The sequence below is a fragment of the Hemicordylus capensis genome, chromosome 5, assembly GCF_027244095.1.
Source record: "Hemicordylus capensis ecotype Gifberg chromosome 5, rHemCap1.1.pri, whole genome shotgun sequence".
Lineage (NCBI taxonomy): Eukaryota > Metazoa > Chordata > Lepidosauria > Squamata > Cordylidae > Hemicordylus > Hemicordylus capensis.
In genome coordinates, this window is record NC_069661.1 from 195,473,003 (window position 1) to 195,487,363 (window position 14,361).

The 14,361-nt window shown below is 40.2% G+C and overlaps 1 long non-coding RNA gene across 1 annotated transcript in view; it reads left to right on the forward strand.

Annotated features, from left to right (window-relative positions):
• LOC128327356 (uncharacterized) overlaps window positions 1-14,361 on the forward strand; it is a 38,332-nt gene extending 23,971 nt beyond the window's left edge. The window contains exon 3 of the long non-coding RNA XR_008308603.1: window positions 13,839-14,361. This is a non-coding gene — a long non-coding RNA (uncharacterized LOC128327356). The remainder of the gene's footprint in view (window positions 1-13,838) is intronic.

The following is a 14,361-nucleotide window of genomic DNA, read 5'->3' on the forward strand; positions in this document are numbered from 1 at the left end:
CATCTGGTGGGCCATTGTGTAAAACAGGGTGCTGGACTAGATGGACCTTGGGTCTGATCCAGCATTGCTGTTCTTATGTTCTTATGTACTCTTACATCCAGGAGATCTCTCATCCCATAAGCTCTACCACAAACCTTATAGGAGTACCCTGTTGTTGCCTCCTCCACAGATGGAAATTTGCAGAGGGTCTTGTGATAAATTGGAGCCAGCCCTGTTTGTGAGTTTCCAAAAGTATCTGATTTTTCAGTATTGGCAATACCTTGACTAGATGGACCTTGGTTTAATTCAGCTAAACAGTTTTTATGTTTTATATAAGGGTGTGCACAAAGAAGATTCTGCTTTTGATTCGAGGTCAAATCAAATTGAAGAATCATCAAATTTATTTGTTGAAAATAGCTGGTATGGCCAGCTATCAATTATTCATTCATTCATTTATTTCTGTACCACTCAAAACTTAGTCTCTAGTCAAATAACCTTCGAATCACCCAAATCGATTCAGATAATTTGAGTGCCATTTTGAGACCCTTTTTGCTGGCCTCAAAATGGTGCTTTTTTCCCCCAGGGAGAGCTGGTCTACCAACTGGGTCAGCACGTAGACCATCCCTCAACTCTGGACTTCGTGTGACTGCTCACTTTGGAGAACTGGTCCAGCAGACCAGTCCTCCAGTGTGAGCAGACATGCAAAGTCTGGACTGAAGGGCTGGTCTACCTGCTTTGGGATACTCACAAATAGTTTAATTTTGGGAACACACCAACAGGGCTGGTTCCAAGTTATCAGGGGACCCACTGCAAATCATAAAATTTGTATTGAATTGAGGGTGATTCTCTTTGACCCCAAATCAGGCCCACTAATTTGAGGGTGATTTGATTCAAGGTCGAATCAGCTAATTGCCCCAATTCTACCTGTATCGATACAAGGGTGAATCAAATTGCACACTCTTAGTTTTATATTCATAAAGCAGCGGGCATTGTGTGGACTCATGAGGAACTGAACTTAGCTGAAAAACCTTCAACAGCTATGTAAATATGGTTTGATCTTTCTAGCTCTCCTTATGACTTGTCCATCCCTGAGGCAGATTGTCCCCAAAAGTCTCTTCAGTGTGTTAGTTTTACTAACTCTCTCTCTCGAGCCCGTCCTCCCACTCCTAGACTGGGAATCTAAGTCCCTCCCTGCCCTACCAGACAGGCACTATTGAACGAAAGATTAATCCCTGCTTCCTGCCCATTCATTTACTATCTACTCTTTTCCCTATTGTGTGGCCTGCACTTGATTAGAGTGTGCCTTCCTGCTACTATCACACCTCAGAATTCCCCTAAGAAAAAGGGACTTTCTAAACAGACTTTGAATTAACAGACTGAATACCTAGTAGATGAACCATAAATGGGCATGTGTAATCCATGAAGTATTTTCCTTGACATCTTGACATTTAATTTGATTCCAAAGGCTTGCTGTCAGCAATTTACAGCTTAACAGTTCTAAGCCTTATACCTTCTGTCTCTGTTATGAAGGTATGCTGTGTTGCTTAATCTGTGCATCTGCTTGGTCACTCTCTGTGACTGGCAGCACTGAAGAATTTGAGTATCAGCAACCTGTCTTTTTATCTGTGTATAACTAATGACTTCTGTATACATTATGCTAACAAAAGAAAGGAAGCAGCACAGGTGGTATACTTTGTGTATACATTTCCACAAAAGTTAATGGAGGGGGTACACCACCAGTTAAAAGACAGTAATATTAATTTATTTAAAATAACCATACTCTGCTTTTTCCCAGTTGCTCAAGCAACTGGGGGCACTGGTGGTTAGTCCTTAACAGCTGGTGGTATTCAATCATATACAGGTATGTGAGTCCCATATGGCAGTTCTTAGCAATTGCTGTAATGTGGGTTGTAATCCAGTGCACACTTACTTTTTAGTAATCCCCACAAACTTAGTGGGACTGGCTTCTGAGTGAATATGCATGGAATTGCACAACAGGTATATATTTCTGGAAGAAGCTGGCAACAGTGCAAGTACATCATCAACACTATAACTACAATCAAGTCATGTAGTGCCTCTGGAGCGTGCAATTCTTTAGTGTTCTTGGGCCCAGAACAAATTATACTTTCCTGGTCTACATGATTAAAAGGGGGACAGACATGCAGAATGCACACTGCATGCCCATCATTATATGTTTTGTTATGTCCTGACACCCACCCTGTGCATCCCTTTCTTGCAATGTGTATATGTGTTCTAGTTCTAGTTCAATTTTATTACAGCCATTGACCAGAAAAGAGAACATAAAGAATACAAATAACAATATCAATATAACAAATATAAATAAAATAAAGGAATAAGATTATAAATAACAATGGTAAAATATCCAACTAAGGTGTATTCATAACCTCCAAACGTATCCTACCCACAATGTAACAAAATTTGGCAACCTTCCACAGTCTGGCTATGTTCTGTTCAGCTAAAAGATGAGATAAACATAAATGCAAAAATGGGACGTGCTGGGCAGATGCTGGCACATTGTCAAAATGCACTTGGTGAATCCCCATTTTGATCACATTGATTGGGGATATATTGTCCAAACTGACCCTTTCTTAAATCATAGAAGAGCAATTAGCAGCACAAAGGTTTAGATGAGATATAAAATAAAATTACAAAAATCTGGCAAGTTTGGCTGTTAGATATTAGAGCACCTAATTAATTTGAATTCCTTGTAAACCACAACAGAAATCACTAAAATATCTGTTGCTATTCAGGAAGAAAAATTCAAAATACAATACGGCATAATTGCCTTATGTTATCTGCTGTTTAAGAACAGAAAATCTTGATCTATGTTTTAACATATAATTCAGAAAAATGTATTTTAAAATGAAATGTTTCTCTAAAAAATATAAAATAGAGAAAGGCTTCTCGTCAGTCAGTCAGCTTTTATTTCTATCTTTTTTATTTCGAGGCTTCTCTACACTTGCTTCTGTGCTTGGAAAATTCAAATTCAAATGTCTTTATTACAATCTTTGACCAGCAAATTAGAAATCACAGTGCTTGGTATATATTTGCCATCAAGCTCAATTTTACAACTGTGAGGAAAGAAACATTAAACAACTACTGTTTTTTCCAGTCGGTTCAACCCATTTGTCCACAATTCTGACTAAAGGTTGCAAAAGCCACGTGTAACATGTGGAAAAATATTTCCTTTGTTGTTGTGTGAAATAAATCACAGTGCAATTTTTATACATTAATTTTGAGCAGTGATATCTGAAACACAGTAAGGCTGATTGTTGTAAATAGACTTTGTACAGATTACAGAATTCAGGAGTGTTTGTGTGTTGGAGGGGTGGAGAGAGAGAGAGATTGTTATGCTTTTTTCCTTGAACCTGCAAAAAATGCTAAAGAAATCAAAGGGTTGATAAATATTCTGGAATGAAGCAAGCTTAACTTCTGTCAACAGTGCCAAGCTGGACAGTTTATGAACAGATTTATGGTAAAGATGAGTTCATAAATATAAACTAGGATTTTCCTTCCTTGCTCTTAAAAGCTTTTTCACTTCAAGTTTAAAAATATATTTTTGTTCTACCTCCTGGAGTGCCGTGTGGCTTTGAGCCATATTGTGGGGAGGGGAAGACATTATTTTTGGTGCCAATGTGTAAGAAAACGTACCACAAATTTCACAGCTTAGCAGGATCCAAGAAAAAGTGACCAGGCAAAATGTCGAAACTTTGCTACATTTTAGTATCAAGACATAATATAATCTGTAGGGGATTATTTAAAAAAAAATAAGAGGAAAGAAAAATACCATCACAGAGCAAGGAGGTGGCTTTTTGCCAGACTTTAGAACAGTTATCAGTCTGTTTGGTTTCCCTCAACAGCAACAGGGTTCCTATAATGTGTTGGTTTAGCTGTCTGATCACAGTCTCAACAATAAGACAGCACAATATATTCAGGGATGAAAAGGCAAAAATGGGCTTCCCCCCACTGAAAGTGCACATCTAAGAACGGGCTGACATCCAGTGCAGCATAATGCAAATGGTGCTGATCCACCAGCATTTCTGTGGACTTGTAGTGAAATGCCAGCAGTCTGGCATTTTTATGCTACTTTTATTTGGAGTAGCATAGCCACACTCTGTAACCATTACTTATATTGGAAATATACCCCTGAAGGTCAAGCAATGCTTTTCCAATATAGGTGGTGCTTTTGGAGTGTAGGCTACTCCAATTATTTGTGCTCTTGAGCAAAAGTGCAAGACCTCTGGCACTTCACTGCAAGCCTGTAGTATCATGGGTGAATCGGCACTACCTGTGTTACACTGAGCTGTAAGTCAGCCAATATAACTTATATCACATATCACTAACCTTAATTGCTCCACATAAATTATCTCGGTTATCCTTACGGCAACCCAGAGATAAGCCTGTATTACTATTATCAACAGCACAAAGATTCAACATTTCAGTGGCAACAGACACTGTTCATAGAAAACATCTATGGTAAGTGCAATGAGAACACAGAGGAGCAAACTAGGCATAATGGCAGGAGATCTATGCTCAGATCTCCAATTGGTTCTTTAGGTGTTTTACAACTGTGTGGTGCTGGAAAGTGGGTGGTGGTTAAACTGTTGCCCTTGTAATTTCTCTAATGAGAATACTGTGATGCTTTTAATGGGCTGTTTGCGGACAAAATCTCCTGTTTTCGGCCCACCTTGAACTCCACTGTTTCTGCAGAGTCTATTAATGTGGTGTCCAGCAATCCCTCTTGCAGTATTAGATTGGATCAGTTTCAGTCTGTTATGCCTGATGACATGGACAAGCTGCTTGGGGCGGTGCAGCCTACCACTTGTTCTCTGGATCCTTGCCCAACTTGGCTGCTTCTATCTAGCAGAGAGATTGTTTGGGATGGCTTAGTTAATATCATCAACTCATCGCTGAAGGAGGGTAGGACTGATTAGGAGGCAATGATTAGACCACTTCTTAAGAAGCCTTCCCTAGATCCCTCAGTGATGAATCATTATAGGCCAGTCTCCAATCTCCCATGGTTGGGCAAGGTGACTGAGAGAGTGGTGGCTAACCAGCTCCAGGCGGTTTGGAAGGAAACCAATGATCTAGACCCATTTCAAACTGGCTTTAGAGCAGGCTATGGAGTTGAGTCTGCGTTGGTTGACCTGATGGATGACCTTAACTGGGGAACTGACAGAGGGAGTGTAACTCTGTTGATTCTTTTGGATCTCTCGGCGGTGTTTGATACTATCGACCATGGTATCCTTCTGGATCACGTGGGGGGATTGTGGATAGGAGGCACTGCTTTGCAGTAGTTCAGCTCCTATCTCTCAGGTAGATTCCAGATGGTGGAGCTTGGTGACAGTTCCTCTTTAAAACGGGAGCTATTATATGGAGTCCCTCAGGGCTCCATTCTGTCACCAATGCTTTTTAATATTTACATGAAACCGCTGGGTGAGGTCATCAGGAGATTTGGTGCAGGGTGTTATCAGTATGCTAATGACACCCAAATCTATTTCTTATCATCAATCATCATCATCATCATCATCATCATCATCATCATCATCATCAGGAAATGGCATTTACTCCCTAAATGCCTGCCTACAGGCAGTAATGGGCTGGATGAGGGATAACAAATTGAAGCTGAATCCAAGCAAGACAGAGGTGCTCATTGTGGAGGATCAGAATTTAGGGGATGAGTTAGATCTTTCTGTGCTGGATGGGGTTTCTCCCCCAGAAAGAACATGTGCGCAGCTTGGGAGTGCTCTTGGACCCAGGCCTCACCATGGTATCTCAGGTTGAGGCTATGGCCAGGAGCGCTTTCTGTCAGCTTTGGCTGATTTGACAGCTGCATCCATTCCTTGAAAAGAACAATCTCAAAACAGTGGTGCATCAGCTGGTAACCTCCAGGTTCGACTACTGCAATGCGCTGTATGTGGGGCTGCCTTTGTACATAGTTCAGAAAATTCAGTTTGTTCAAAATGCGGCAGCCAGATTGGTCTCTGGGTAACCCGGAGAGACCATATAATGCCTGTCTTAAAACAGCTGCACTGACTGTCAATATGTTTCCTGGTGAAATACAAAGTGTTGGTTATTACCTTTAAAGCTCTGAATGGCTTGGGTCTGGGTTACCTTAGAGAGCGTCTTCTTTGGTATGATCCCCATCGCTCGTTGAGGTCATCTGGAAAGGTCCGTCTCCAGTTACCACAGGTACGTCTGGTGGCGACGCGGAATCGGGCCTTTTCTGTAGCTGCTCCTGGTCTAGGGAATGCGCTCCTGGCAGATAGCCGCAGTTTAGCTCGCTGTCGGCCTTTAAGAGAGCCTTAAAAACTTATTTGTTTGGCCTGGCCTTCCAAGGCTTGTAAAGTGTTGTTGTTTTTTAATAGTATTTTAATTGATTTTAAATGGTTTTAATTGTTTTTATATTGTTTTTAGCACGATGTTTTCAATTGTGTTTTTCTGTCTTTTAAAAGTTGTTGTGCACCACCTGGAGCCTCTGGATGGGGCGGTTTATAAATGTAGTAAACAAACAAACAAACAAACTAATAATAATAATAATAATAATTGCCTCTCCCCTTCAAAGCTGCTATTTGCCCAGTGGACAAAAACATAGAGGTACCTGCATTTTATTTATTTAAGATGATTTCTTAAATATTGAGGGCCAATTTCTCCAGTACTGCAATCCCAAATCAGATTTATCTTTCTCCCCTTCCCCACTCCCATGGCTGCTGTTCAGCTTTTTAAAAAAATAGCAAGAGACCCCGTCATGGGTCTCCTAACATTTAATTGTACTTGGAAAAGCAAGATAAAATTTGTAATGTTCATCATCAAGTTTATTATAGCCAATAAGCCCATGAGAGACAATAATTTGTGTAAACAGTGAATACAGGGTCATAAAACTTGAAATGTGTTAGGTTTTATATAAGCAAAAACATTATTTTTAAGTACAAAATCTGATTTTATATGGCAACATGTTTGTGTACCACCGTTACTTTCTATAGACAGCTTGCAGTATTACTCCCAAAGTACAAGCTTGTGAAGGAAGAGCCAGAGCTGAGGAAATAAGTTCTTACCAGACGCCACCCACTGAGTTAATGGCTAAGCTGAAATTTAAACCAGGACTTCCTAACTCACAGCTCCTGATTTTAACCACTACACCACACCACCTCTTTTTATGGTTTTGCTTCCCTCATAAACACAAATGTGGATTTAACTAAGATTTATTCCAGAAATAACTGGATTTTCTCTTTCTCCTTTCCCTTCTTTTTCTGACTCCAACCCCCATTCAATCTACAGCAGGCCTGCACAGCATAAGGATCTGGCCCATGGGGACCTTTTTGCTGGCCCACAGGAAGGAAAGTCTTACAGCAGCAGCAGGTGCCATGAAAGAGCTCTTGGCTTGTCCAGTGACAAGCAGCAGCAGCTCAAATGCATTGGTCCGCTTGAGACCAGATGTTCCTTACCTGCCCGGCTAGTACCGCCCCTTGGCTGGAGCCGACTAACACCATCCTTCATTCCTCTTGCCTTTCCCCCTCCAACTCTCTGCCTCCTCACTTTTATTAATTTTTAAATAATTAATTTTAGTGTAATAATTAATGTGCTGAAAATTGACCTCAGCCCCTGCACACTAAGTTATGGTTGGTTCCAGCCCATCAGGACATTTGAGTTGTGTACCTCTGCTCTCTAGGATCCATACTGGGACAAACTTCCAAACAACAAAACACAAAAGATTATTAGATAGAATACAACAGTGGTGAACCTGTGCTGAACCATAGTCTCATGTCGCACATGAAAAGGATAAGTTTCTTTTCCAGTTTTGTTGCCTAAAAGTTCAACACATGTTGGGAGTGGGGAGAGACTCATTCTCCTGCCCCTGAAATATTTGTTTTACTTTGATTTTCCTGCTCCATCATCAGAGGCTCAAGGCACAAATATTCTATACTCTTGTTTCCCAAACTGATAAGAACACAGGCATAACAAAATCTCATGGAATGCAGCTGTTAGCTCACTGCTTCCCGGACTTATAAAAAAGTTGTATAGTATGTTCAGATCATTTGTGGTGGTTCTCACCTTTTACTCCATAGCAATGTTGATCTTGGAGAGATAGTGCATTTTCTGCAACAGTTAGTTGCCGATATTCTCCGCAGCCTTATGAGGGTGGAGGGAGCTAGTAGACTTGCTGCTGTGCCTCTTAGGGACACATTTCTGGCAGTGAATGGGGCCTTTGTGGGGAGGGGAGAGAAGCAAAAACTGCATCCCCATCCCACTCCCTATGTGTAGTGCTATGAGACAAGCTGCAAGACAGTTAGTAGTCTGGCTCCCTGTGAGAGCGGAACTCTGCCCTCCCAAAGTTGAGGAGTATGTAGTACACCATTTCTGTGTAGGAAAAGCATTCAAACTGTGTTTAGCTTGCTTGATTGAATGTGTATATATTTTTTGCTTCATATATAAATAAGAGAACATGTGTAAGAAAACAAAGGCAACTGTCACTTCCCAGTAGTTACATAAAGATAAATTTATTTTATTATTTATATACATCCTCAAGTTGTCTCTAGGCAGTGTTTATTAGAGGTGCACATTAATCAGATTCTGTTATTCAATTCCAGCTCAAATCATATAGCAGAATCATCAAATTGATTCATCGAAAACAGCCAGCTTGGCTGTCTGTCTCGAAACACCCTCAAATCAATTCGGGTGGTTTGAGTGTCATTTTGAGGTCTGTTTTCCCATGGAGAGCTAGGAAAATGGGACTCAAAATGGTGCTGTTCTTCAGGGGATAACTGGTCTACCAATTGGGGTTGGCAGGTAGACCAGCCCTCCAGTCTGGACTTCACGTGTCAGCCTGCCTCAGAGGACTGGTCTACCCAGCCAGTCCCCATTTGGTACCAGAGATGGGCTAATGTGCCAAGTCTGGAGTTGAGGACCCACCAACCCAGTTGGTAGACCAGCTCTCCTCAGGAAAAAGTTCCATTTCGAGGCCCATTTTTCCAGCTCTCCCTGGAAAAACTGGCTTCAAAATGGCATTCTAATCACCTGAATCAATTCGAGTCAAATTGGGGGTGATTCTCTTCAACCCCAACTTGGGCCCTTTATTTTGAGGGTGATTCTATTTGAGGTCAAATCACCAAATTGCCCTCGATTTGACCCCAATCGATTTGAGGTTGAATCGAATTGCTCATCTCTAGTGCTTATGTTGACCCACATGATATTTGCGCGCATATATATATATATATATATATATATATATATATATATATATATATATAAATAAATATGTATGAAAGTAGTATGTTGGGAAAATATCTAATCTACAGCACCTCTAAGAAAGAAAACAGAAAAACTGGGCAGTCAAGTTTACCATATGGTACAGGTTTTGACTTTCCTTTAATATCTGTTGTTTGTAGTATCTCTTCAGAATAAGTCTATGTCAAGATTATTCCCCAAAACAAGAACTTTTGTCCCCAAAATTTATGTAGCAGATCATCATTCTACGCTATTTTTTATAGGTCCAGGGATTATTCTTCATAAGAATAGCTCTATCCATGACAGAGGGCAAACCTGAGTATTCAGGTTCCCCAAAACAAATGCATCAAAGAGAACATCGACTCTCAAAGGATGTGAGGACAAATGTAAGATGTAAGAGGAATGTGGCTAGCACCTTACTATGCAATGCAATTTGGCAAGCTAAAGAAGCATAGGGGTTTTCATGCTTATAAAGTTATATTTCAAGCAACCTGAAACTATTTTATTCTTCTAGAAGTTTATTATTTAAAATCCTTTTGGAGATAGAACAAGCGTAACCATTTCCTTAAACTAACAAAAACTATTGGCTTGATTTTGTTCTTGTCACACAGCCACGTCTTACAGGAAATACTAACCAGGATTAGAAACTATGCATACCAGGCTGGTGTCATGACCTTGCATCTCTTCATTTGAGTTATTCTTAATGTTAGTAGTTCACAGGGCTGGTTCCCCCCTACTCTTCAACTGTTCTGCTTATTTTGTGACATCTGTAGTCCAAAATAAGAGTTCTTTGAAAGTGCAAGAGATTGTGTTGGGGAGAGTGATGCATGTGCATATAGAAAATATTTTCTTTGTTTACTTTGCTCATTTTGGAAGCACTTTCTCTACAGGAATGTGTTTGACTGTCAAATTTTACTCTGCCAGAGTTTCTTCTTTGAATTATCCCAGATAACAGACCAAATAACTTTTATAAGAAGATAATTCTTCTTTGAATTATCCCAGATAACAGACCAGGTTTGACTCTGTATAAGGCAGTTTCCTATGTTTCTAAAATGATACGCACAGGACCAGCCCACAGCATATATAATCAATACTAGCTTGCCCTACGCAGAACATCTGTGCCTTAGTTCTTTGTTTCTCACTGCTCCCTGCCCTGCCTCCCCCCCCCCCACCAAGCCGCTCCCTGCCTTCCAGGATGGCAGCGGAGGTGGCGAAACCTCCCCTACTTCCCCCCCAACTTACTCTCTCACTCTTCACACAACTCACTCCCCCACTCTCTTGCTCTCCTCCTTCTCCCAGCCTCCCCCTCCTCTCCTCTTCCTAGGGAGAGCGGCATCGCGGCCGCCAAGGTTGACTAATACCACTGGCCTCTGTTGCGTCACACTCTGCCCTGGCTGTCCTCCTCACAAGGAGACACGGCAGGGTGACGGATGCTGCTGTTCAATGTCTCTTCTTTTCTTCCTTGCCGCCACCTCCTCGGCTCTCTCTCTCCTTCTCCTCTTACTCCACCACCACCTCCTCATCAGCTGCCCCTCTGACTGCCACTCAGCCCTACTCCATGCCTTCTCTCTCCTCTGGACAACTCTCTCACAAGATGTGCCAGATGTATGTTATATGTCCTAAGGCTTTTATATAGATAGATAGATCTGTTCTTTTCAGAGAATTTACTAAAGGGAATTGGTAATAAGCAGCATCCTGACAAATTAAAATGTTTAATTCTAACCTTTTTATATGGTGCAAGTTAATATATCAGTTGGAACTGTATATCAAATGTATATCAAACAGTTCCATATATCAAATGGAACTGTTAACAGTAACTGCCTTTAGTTATAGAGCTACCAGAATTGACTAGACAATATTGATTGGGTAGCAGAAATTAGGAAATGGAATAAACCACATTCAGGAGTATGTTGTATTGGCACACAGTTATACCATGCATGCATTTATATGCATTTGTATGAATGAGGTTGCTGGGCCATATTTAGTGGACATGTTGCACTTTTCTAATGCCATTTGTACAATTCCCAGCCTTGTTAAAATCCAGAGATTTCTGATTTTATATAGCAGTACATTTCTTTCTCTAATTTGGCAATATAGCATTACCTTTATGTGTAATTTTGTTTTACGAAAACCCTTCTTGGAATGCCAAGAAATGTGACAAATGGTACCTCCTTAGAGCTAAACTTTTGAAGTTCAGGAGAGAGTAAAAGAAGAGTAAGAGATCTGGCAGTGATGACCTCAGATGTTCACAACCACAATGCATTAGCTTATAATTATGAAGTTGCTTCAATAACATGCTTGGGGGTTTTTTGCACTTCCCTTTTTGTTTGTGTGCTGTTAAGGAATATTGCACAAGGACTTTGAAATGTAATCTGCAGTCCTCTTTACAGTTATACACATGTATCTCTCCTAATGATTTCAGTGCAATTCACTAATGCATAACTCTAGTCTATATTGCAGTTGTATTTAAAAACAAAACACCAAAGCAAAGGCACAGATTCAGGAGTTTTTCAACAGGGAAACAGTAATGCATTTAGAATGCAATCTGCATAATGCCTACAAATGCTCCAGTGTGTCTCAATTTCCTGATCACATACAACTTTATGTCTAAACATACAAATATATATGCAGTATTATTTGGGAGAAAGCCACACTGAACACAGTGGGAGTGAATTTGATACAAACATAGGATTGCACTGTATGACTTCCAAAAGCTAAATTTACAAGCACTACTAGACAGTCCTGCATTTAATAAAACAAAGGCATTCTTAGAGTCTATGCATGTGACTGAACTGGCATTCATAACTTAACTCTGCCATAAAGAATTTAGAGAAAAAGTCAACACATCAGGACAGACTCTTTTAGAAGAACAATTTTTGGCTCTGTAAATATTTGTGTCGTTAGAAACTAACTTTTCAGTCTTGAGAATTTCCAATGGTTTAGTCAGGGTAAATGGTTTACATGTAAAATGCAAACAATTTCTCTGGAGAAAGCTTTACATAAATAAGACTTTTTGTTTCTAATATGTCTTGACATGTCAACCTGATTTTGTTAAATAACAAACTCTTGCATCACTTTGGTCCATTAGTACAGAATTCAGAGTCTGTATAAGAACACATTTTATTACAGCCAACCAGCATTCCTGATGTGTATGCTAGCTTTTGAGTTTAAAGAACTTTTCCAGGATGCTCAAGGACAATTTTTAAGAGGAATCTGGTATTTCTGAGCAGGGACCTGGTGTTAAGCTTTGCTTAATTTCATTTAAAGCACTCTATCCTGTCCAGTTCCCAGGGAGGAAACTAATTATTATCAATTTAAAACATTTCTCCTTTCCTTAAAAGTATAATGGGAATGGATAAAGAGGCCTATGGAGATGGAGAAAGAGAGCGAGAGAGAGAGCCAATTTGAGGGTGTGTGTGTCTAAGTAACATCACTGTTAGCAGAGTCCTGTTGTAGTGTAGAAACAGAGATGAGATGTTGGATGCAGACAGAAAGACTGCAAAAGATGCAGACAGAAAGACACAAATAGGAGGTACAGAGAATTCTGTAGAGTGGAGGGATGGTGATAGAGCTGAGGATGGAGACTATGAGGAAAGAAGAGAAAACATGGAAGGAAATATAGGGTCATGTAACATATGAGATCCATGATTAGATCCCATGACTGCTTTTTAAATACATAAAAGCAGCTGCAAAATGACCAAACGGGACCAGACTCTTCGATCCAGGAGGAAGCAAAGTTTAAACCCACCGCTTTGTGCTGTTTCTATGGTTTAAATTTCACTCCTTCCCCATTAAAGCTGCAATTTGCTTCATTGTAAGGGGGGAATCCAGTCTCTCTCATATCTACCTTTTTTCCCTCTCTGGGCCTAAGGGCAGCTTCAGGAGGGATTTAACCCATGGAAGCCACTTTGGGCAATCTTGCAGCTGCTTGTAGACTTTTTAAAAGTGTTGGGGGATCCAATCACAGATGTCATGTGAGATGGGAAGCAGAAAGGAATTTTAACAGAGATTTGACACAGAGAAAACTATGGAGATAGAAAAAAAGAACATAGTATTTTAGGAGGTTAAAACTAGGCAAACACCCCTTTTTATGATCTATACAGCACCTAGAGGAAGTAAGAATGTAAAAGTATTATTGTATTATTAAAATATATTAATATTTATTAGTAAAATGATTATTGAGTTACTTGCATTATGCACTCCTGCCCTAAGGTTCTCTAGATGGTAGACTTACAAGAGTTGGAGGAGGCCTGGCACAGCATCTAGGTCAATACCCTGCTTAGTGCAGGCATTCAGAATGAGGGCATCCTCAACACATGGCTGTTCACCCTCAAGAGAAGGAGAGTTCCCTCCCCTGAGAAAATCCAGTGTCGAACTGTTCTTATACTAATGCAATTTTTCCTATTTAACCAGAAACTGCTTTCCTGTAACTTTAGCCCATTAGATCTAGTCCTGCCTTCTGAGGCAGGAAAGAACAAGTCTTTGCCCTCTTCTTTGGGACAGTATGTCAGATACTTGAAGAGTACTATTGTGTCCAACACTCCCACCCATCCCTTCTCCAGGGTAAACATTTCAGTTTTCTTCAACCTTTCCTCATTGGCCTTGTTTTCCAGAACACTGACCATCTTCACTGCTCTCCTCTGAACCTGTTCCAGGGTCTACAATCTTCTTAAAAACTGGACACAGTACTGCAGAAGGGGTCTAACACACAAGAATGAAATGACACTATTATTTCTTGTGACTTGGAAGCAATGGTTCTATTAGTGGCACCAGCCTATTTTCAGCTGCATCATAGACCCCTTTCCACATGTGCTACTGCCAAGCCAGATATCCACCTTTCCATACCTTGGCATTTCATTATTTTTTGCCTAATTGCAGAACTTAATTAATTAATTAGATTTTTATACTGCCCTGCCAAAAATACCGCCGTTCCAAAAACCGCTCAGGGCAGTTTATATTAAAAGAAAACTAAAACCAATTAACTGTTAAGATCAAAAACTGTAAAAACAACATAAAACCATTATTAAAACAATTAAAACAGTTTAAGATAACATTATATTTGTTTTTGTTGAGTTTCATTTTGTTCATTTCAGCCCAGTTTTCCACTCTATCCAAGGTCATTTTGCATGTTCTTAC